The sequence below is a fragment of the Meleagris gallopavo genome, chromosome 16 (assembly GCF_000146605.3).
Source record: "Meleagris gallopavo isolate NT-WF06-2002-E0010 breed Aviagen turkey brand Nicholas breeding stock chromosome 16, Turkey_5.1, whole genome shotgun sequence".
Classification (NCBI taxonomy): Eukaryota; Metazoa; Chordata; class Aves; order Galliformes; family Phasianidae; genus Meleagris; species Meleagris gallopavo.
Genome location: NC_015026.2, coordinates 13,245,701 through 13,254,165, shown reverse-complemented (window position 1 = coordinate 13,254,165; position 8,465 = coordinate 13,245,701). Strand labels below are relative to the sequence as shown.

The 8,465-nt window shown below is 34.2% G+C and overlaps 1 long non-coding RNA gene across 1 annotated transcript; it reads right to left on the bottom strand.

Moving 5' to 3' along the window:
- Nucleotides 1–3,015: 3,015 nt before the first annotated feature.
- Nucleotides 3,016–4,545, bottom strand: LOC116217254. Its single transcript, XR_004161538.1, has 2 exons — nucleotides 3,670–4,545; nucleotides 3,016–3,337 (listed from the first exon to the last, which is right to left on the bottom strand). It is a non-coding gene; the product is annotated as an uncharacterized LOC116217254 (long non-coding RNA).
- Between the last annotated feature and the right edge of the window lie 3,920 nt (nucleotides 4,546–8,465).

The window sequence follows — 8,465 nt, the reverse complement described above, 5'->3', positions numbered from 1 at the left end:
CAAAAGTTAAAAAAAAAAAAAATTTCTCTCAACCTTGTAATTCAAGAATCCATTCTGTTTCCTTCTTTACTTTTCTATTCTATTCTTTTAAGCATGTTCTTACATTGGCCTTGTCAATGTCTTGTCTGATTACATTTCTGAATTGTGTTTTATTCTGGTCTTGTTCTCTCAAAATAAATTATCTGTGTTCTTGCATGTAATTTGGGAATTTTGTTTATGATAGAAAGAGGTATTTGTATTTTGAGGTTTTACACTTAAACTGCAGAGATCTGCTGTTCCACAGTTCTTGATCTGGTCTCCAAGAACCCTAACCCTAAAATGACAAGTATGTGCCTAGCACCATAATCTTTTGTGTTAAGTTTGTATCCAAGCGCTGATCTCATGCCCAACTTTCAGAATTGACTTAAACTTCACAGAGAACTTGTTCTCATCTCCTTGTGGTGGTTTCACATTGATAGACAGCTAAGTTATGCTCACTTAATCCCCCACCTAAAAAGTAAAAGCATGCAGAAGCAATGGGAGAAAACAAATATTCTCTACTTCACATCAGCAAGTGTTGTTCAGCTTCAGAAGCAGGCCTTACTACATGCAGCAGTTGTTCAAGAAGGCACTTCATAAATTATAAAATATTTCTATATGGGCAGAGATGTCTTTCTTTTGAAACCATTTTAAAGTCATCTCACAACTGAATGCAAACTGAAGATTTCACAGAGAATTAATCTGTGACCACAGATGAGCAGAATACTTTCACAGATGGGTGTGAGACAACTGCCTCCTTCCTACTGATCACATAGATGTTTCAGTTATTAATGCCTCCAACACAGACCAAAAGTGGGTCAAGGACATAGTGAAGGACTTTAAAAGTGAAATCAGTGTTTGAGACAAATAAACAGAGTGCTTGATTTGGCAGTCACTGTCAATATATAAATAAATGAAAACTCTATCTGTGCAGCAGAATTCCATGCTTAGCAAGAACAGACCACGAGCAGAGGGTGAGTTTCTAATTAAGAGAGAATTGCTATGGTAACCAAAGGTGGTCACACACAGCTGAGTGTGAAACCACATAAGGCTTCTTGACAGAGATGTCTGCATATATTATCTAGCACATTTTCTACTTCTTAAATAGAATTACATTGTCAGATCAGTCAATATTTTCCACATTTTATGTGCCCCCTATTTAGCAACCAAAAATGCATCTCTGTGGGCTTCAGTGACAACTGCAGCTCTTCAGCACCCTTCTTACAGCCAAGGCAGCAGAAGTCTAGATGCAACTCCCTCATGAGCTAACAAGCAACAGGAGAGAATGATATTTACAGTATGTTTGTCTGAGACTGAAGGAGTCTCTGTTGGTTAAATGATGTCATAGATGTCTATGGGTAAAGACAGGCTGGAAGTGAGAATTCTCAGCAAGCTTATCCTTGATCATGGTTCAAGTAAGATACTTGATTGTGTTTCTTAACTGAATTGAAAGGTACAGAGAAGCAACATTCAAGAGCTGCTTCAAAAGTAAAGCTTCGCATTTTATTATGTTGGTCCATGACATCAGAAGCAGCTACTGGTAGGCTAAATCCTCCCCCCAACATTCCATTACCTTTTATTGCTGTATGACAGATAGCAGTAGAGGGGCAGTCTGACAGAATGGTGTCTGGCATAGAAGTGAATATGAAGCAAAGATGTCTTTTGTGGTTTTCTCAGGGCAGAATGGATTCAGAAACAGGGAGGATAAATAGATCAACTTCTGATGACTTCCACTAATGCAACTGAGAGAAGCTCTGAGGCTTGATTCTGTTAAAAACATACTCAGGGTTTTAAATTACCCTTTTTCAAGATACCTCATACTAGCAGTGGTACTCAAGGTGCATTGTATTGGAGTTTGTCTTCCAAGCCAGGTACTGTGCTGACATAAACTTAGCACTAAATCTGAGCTAACATATTTTTTGCTTTCCTGTTTTCTACAAACTGTGTACATTATATGTTCCGTACCTTTAAATGACATACTGGCTAATCATTAATCTCTCTGCATAGCTGAAGTGACTGCTCACCTACACTGACAGTGCCGACTATATATACATTAGAGCATTAAGGAGTCAGGAAAAATGTCTGACTGAAAATAAGTGAAAACTCTCAGTATTGTACTGCCAATCTAGTTACATTTTGCTGTATCTGCTTGTCCATATTTTCCATTAATTACTTATCAGCAGGGGTTTTGCATGAAGTGATGTGGTCAAAGTAGTTTTCAATTACTAAGGAAAAGCAGAGTAACATATTCTACTTCTGTCATGCAGAGAGGAAAACTTTGCCCATTCTGATTAAGTACAGCAGTTGGCAACAGATATTATTTGTTAATTACTGACATATCCAGAGGGCCCTATGGCTTGACAGAATGCTTAAAAGATACATTATTTACTTTGTTGCATCTCATCATGGAACATAGGGTGGCAGGTTGATGTAGTACTGTTGTTTTTTTTAATATATTCCTACACTGAATTCCTGACTCCTTTTTCTTTTGCTCCTTGATGCGTCAGTAAGTGTGCTTTCTTTTGTTTTCCCTTTTTTTCTGATATGCAATTATCAGATGCATCATTTGCCAATTCATACTTTAACTCTTAAAAAAATATCAGCCAGATGGCTTCTTTAACTGCTAATCACGTCTAATATATTGTTTGAAATTAAAGCATCACTGCAACTTATCAACTGCTTGAAGCTACATGTACCACTGGATGCACAAAACTCTGTTTTGTCAAAAGCCTACTGGAGAACTTGAGCTCTGAGTGAATAGCTAAAAATGTATGCTGCACAGTATTAACGTGTATCTAACGCTTACATCTGAAAAACACTCCTTCAAATAGTTCAGCAGTTTAAAGAGTATGGTACAAAGAACACAAAGATTTTTTTGTGTCACAGTTATCTCTACACCTATCTGTGTCCGTGACAGTGGAATAGCAGGCTCACCGGCCCAAAAAGGGGAAGAGGGAAAGAACAAGAAAAAAAAAAAAACCAGCAGCAACAAGCAGATTGAGAAACATTAATTTACTAATCATAATAGCAGAAACACAAGTTAATTGGGTTTGGAGCTAATAAATGAAATTAAATGAGACTTTCTGAAAACTTCTGAAAGTTCTTACTCTGATCCATCAGGGAGCAAAGAGAGAAACGGAAACAGAACAGCAATGTTTTTTGGGAGCTGTAGTGCATTTCTTCTGAGACTCCCAGTGCACTACATGATGTGATGATGTGGAATATTGATAACAAAAATCATAAAATCACAACAGTCTGGGGTCTTATAGTCAAGAAACAGACTTGCTTGAGTACATCAGTGGTGACAAGATTCATATTTCTGAAAATACATGAGGTGTTATTAACTTTTAACTTACATAACACATGAAATTGGGAACCTTAATATTCATAAACTAGTTTCCTACTAGAAACTGAAATGTTGAAACTGTCACTGAACTTCACACACACACACCAAAGACTTAATTCACAGATGAATTAGCTCTTGGAAAAAGCTCTTGGAAAAATACAAAAGCAGATTTTATATGTGTATATACACAGACACATATATAAATACAGATTAGTATTACCATCTTTAACTCTTTTCTTTCTGAGTTACCCCAACCATTAAGTATTTTTTACAAAAAGCTCTATAATATGAAAGTGAAATCTTACCATACAAATAATTCCCAGTGAAAGGCCTTGGATTTGACAGCTCTGGTATATATGCAGGTTGGAATTATTATAAAGTAGCTGATCTTATGCAAAGTTGATGACCTGGAACTCAGACATTGAGAAAAACATTTATTGTGTACTGAATGTGTGCACCAGAAGTAAAATGAATTATGAAAATATTTTTATTTAAATAACGTAATAGTGACAGTCAGCTGAAGCACTATTTATCTGGCTCTTACAAAGATACCCTACCAAAGATTTTAAAAGATTTCGATGTCAAAACATCACTTTGGAGTTTTGTCTTTTTTTTTCCCTTTTTTTTTCCTTTTTTTTTTTTTTTGAGTGCAACTAATTAGATTTCCATGTAGCAATTGTGTCTTGAATTTTTTTAATTGAATTAATCAGCAAACTGTCCTGTAAGTACAAGAATCAACTAACAATATGTCGTTTTTTTAAAATTACAGCTTTGTTTGTTAGGTGGAAATTGATTAAATGCACACCACAACTGTAATTTAAAACTATCCTTTACAGGAATAGGAAGCATCCAAATCCAGCAGCTTGTTTTCATGTGACATGGAAGCATCTGACATTGTGAACTGCCAAATGCATCATTTCTCAATAAAATAAAGAGCAGAGGAATAGAATCAGAATAATTTGAGTTAGAAGAGACATTTAAAAGTCATCTAGTCCAGCTCCCCTGCAATTAACAGGGACATCTACAGGCACCCCCTGCTCTGCCAAAAAATACTCCTTCTAATAAGGTGACATAAGACTTCAAAAAATTGAAGTCTAATGTCTATGTATATAACTCTAGAACCTCTGAGGAAAAAATGAACAAATCACAGAAGTGTTTACAAAACAGCTGAAAAGGCCAAATAAGATGTAAACATGCTCTGCTTCAAATGTGAAAGACATTTTTTATTTTCATCTTGATAAAGTAGCATATTTCAACCAAATTACAACAAAATTACCACAGAATATTAAAAAAATGCAAGAAAATATTTAGAAAATTATATATATATACACACATTTTCTTAAAAATTCTCTAATGTAAACATTAGCATAACAAGTGAAAATAGTATTACAGTTTATTAATACTTAGGTGACTGCTGTACATATATATGCTTTAGAATTAATACAATCCTTTTTACAGTTTAACAGGAACACCAAGATTTCTCCTCCAAATCAAAAGGGAAGTCAAGCTCCTTCACTGTCCTGCAGGTTTGGTCCCATACACAAGATATTTATCTCAGTTTTCAGGAAAAATGAAAATGCAGCCTTTCAGAATTTATACGTTCAATCAAATTTGCACTCCTGTAATTTTTAGTGTCCTAAATTGATGACACTCTGCTGAAGAGAACAATTGCTACAGTAACTTCTGTAATGACAACAGACATCAGCTTCAAAATCTTAAGTAAACTGATTCGTCCTACATGGCAGTGCAATATATTTGTTTAGATGGAACAAAGATATATATAATTTTAAAGTCCTGATATTTGCAACAATTTGAAAATTTGGAAAATTCATTCCTCTCTAAACATTTCAGTGGTGTTTTCTAGTATAAATTCATGCAATTATTAAACAAAAGCTTGCCATTATCATTAATTAGACGTATCCTCTTACTTTTAAAAAGAGATATTATAAATAACTGATGTTAGCTATAATTGGACAATAAAAGTAGAGTTAGTACAGAGTAAGGTATCTGCAAGAAATAAATGAAATGTACAACATCGGAGCAAGTTTTTCATCTTCCATTCAATATGTGAAATAGAAAGCAAGTTAACTGATATTTGTATAATTTGTATATGTAATTTCATATGTTAAAATGATTCTTTCAATACATAATACTAAGAAACTATTAAAAGGGCTAAATATTCCATCAAATTAGTATTCAAGGTAGTAATACAACACATTGACTGAAATATCCTAACATACAGAAAAGGAGAAAAAACCTTTATTTCTTGAGTTTCTATTCTTTTTAAGCAAGTGCTCCACAGATTTCTTTTGGGAATTATAAGCAGATAACTGTATTTCTATCCACAGGTATAGATTATCTGTCCTCAGAATTACTAGGCACTGGATGAAAAACATTTTGATGTCACAGGTGTTGTGGAGTGTGAGGGCTATACCTTTGGCATGAAACTTACTGCAGAACTGGGATCCTTGTCCACTTTGAAACAAAGAGAACGACATCCATATCTTAAAGTATTAATAACTGATTCTGTTAACAAAACATCATCTTCTTAAATCATTAATATATCCTGATGAACAGTATCGTTGGTTCACTTGGAGCTCACCGAGTCTTATTACTAGCTTGCTGCTCTGAGTCACTCAACTCCATTTGTTAGCAGGTTCCCATGAATTAACAACTACCATGCTGACGTAGACATGCCAATATACACATTGTTTTATAAAATAAAACATTTTCTAACAAAAAATACACCTTAGCACAATTAGGTCACAATTTTGAGCCAATGGTCTTTAATACCTTATGTCCTTTAAGTACTTGTATTAAGTATTCAGTCACGATGGCTTATAACTTCAAGCAGATTCTGTAAGATAGTACAATTTGATTTCAACTACCACATCAACAATGTATTTCAACAAAAAGTTGGCTTTGAGATAATTAATCTTTTTAAGAATATGTGACTTAATGAATGTATCAATGTAATACTTTATAACTGTACCAATATCTTGCCTCATTTAAACCTTGGAAATTTTTTTTTATTATTGAAAAACTTGATTTGATGGAAAAAGCAAGGTCAGTATACTGTGTTCTCTACCCTGAGTGACAGAATCTCTAAATAAATGAAATTCTGAAAAAACAGGGTCAGTATTTAAGGGATTAATACTGATCGACAATCGCATTTGCAAAAGATCCAAGTCTTGTCTACCCTGATTTTCTTAGAAAATTGTTCCTTTTGTGACAGGAGAGCAGCATTAAAAAGTAATGCCATTTTATTTTGAATAGACTCTAAAGGTTGCAGATGAGCAGCCCTACTAACCTAATATATCTAAAGATAAAATAAGAGTGAAATGGAAATGAATTGGAGTGAATTCAAATTTCTAAACGCCACACTGTAGCTAAAGCTTGAAGGAACAACTGCTGGGATCAGACTGGCCTGAGTCCTCTATTGTGTGTTCACAGAGATGCTCAGAGCAGCCAGAAAAACCTGGTTGAACCCAAAACTCACTGTGCAGCAGCCAGACTAGATCTAAGGATTTAAGAGCACTCAGTTATTATAAAAATATGAGACTTGTAAAAAAAAAATGGTAACTATATGCTACAGAAATGACAATTACACAGATGGAATTAGGTGACAAAAGAAACTGGTACAATCACCCAGTTGATAGAATCTTTGCTGCAGTTGCAGCTATTTTACATGAACAATATATTGGAATTCTTAATACCAGCAAGTCATTCTTTGTTAACTGTCATTCCTGATTTTGATGAATAAACAAGAAAATGGGATCTGTGACAGAGAGTTGTAATTTTATAAAAGAGCATCTTAGAATGTTCTGAGGTGCTAAAAATTTGGGCATTCATGTTCTCAGGTATCTTTTCACAGTCACGCAAGTACTGCCTTCCCAAAGCATCCAAGTGAGGTGGGAAATCTGACTTGTGAAAAAAGGCTTAATTAAATTATCTTCTGAGATCAGATAAGCCACAGATGAGTATTTAAGTGGATTAGTAATGAACCCACTGCACTACCTTATATCACAAACACTATTTGCAGGCTGTAATCTTAGCAGCAGATAATTCAGGTGAAGTTAATAAAGAACAAATTGTACACAAACAAGTTCAGAATTTTTGTGTAATCTACATACATTAAAAATTAAAAGAACTAGAACAGGAATGAAATAAATTTTAAGAGCCAAATGTAGATATAAGAAAAAAATTCCTCCTTAGTGACTAGAAAAAAAATTAAATTTGTATTGTGCAAAATGAGTTTTCTTACTATTTGCAACTTTCTGAACAAGAAGTCCTTGAATTTGTGAAAATTATTTCCTGAAAACAAAAACAGCTTCAAATGACAAACAGATACATTACAAAGGATTCCAAACCATACTTTCTTTCAGATTTGCTTGCAATTCATTATTAATGGATGTGTGTCATATTTCTACTAACGAAGTCTCTGTTTTCTTCAAAAGTGAATTTAGATTTGTTTCAGAGTGGGACCACCATTACAGCTGCTTTTCCTTCCAATGATGGCAAAGCTTACCCTGCCAGCATTGCATCAAACTCAAGAGTTTGGAGAGGTTTTGGCTGACTTGCTACTGGCTTTTCTTCTTTCTTCAGTAAATATTTCAGTTACACAAGACGCCAACAGTAATTCATATTTTAAAAAAAAAAAAAAGCTATTTCCCAAGCTGCACTTTCAGATTTTATATTTTGATCCAGCCCCACAGACACTACTTGCTGTTTGTAAAGCATTGATGTAAAGAGTCTGTTATTAATCATCAACGTGACTTTTTTTTTTTTTCCTGCAGGGTAACATTAGATTTCAGTATCTACTGATGTGAGAATAAAATTAATAGATACTAAAATGACAAGACACACAAATTTAAATTAACATTACTTAAAAACAAATCTTCAGAGAATAAGGATGTTCTTACACAAAGGAAAACCAGAATACAACTGACAAAATCTGGATGTACACTGCTTAAACTTAATGAAGAAAACAGTTAATACACAATTGACTGCCTATAACAGAGCAACTAATGGATACTGACCTGGATTCCAGTTAATCCTTGCCTGAACTTGCATCACTTGTAATAATTCTTGCCTTTTTTTT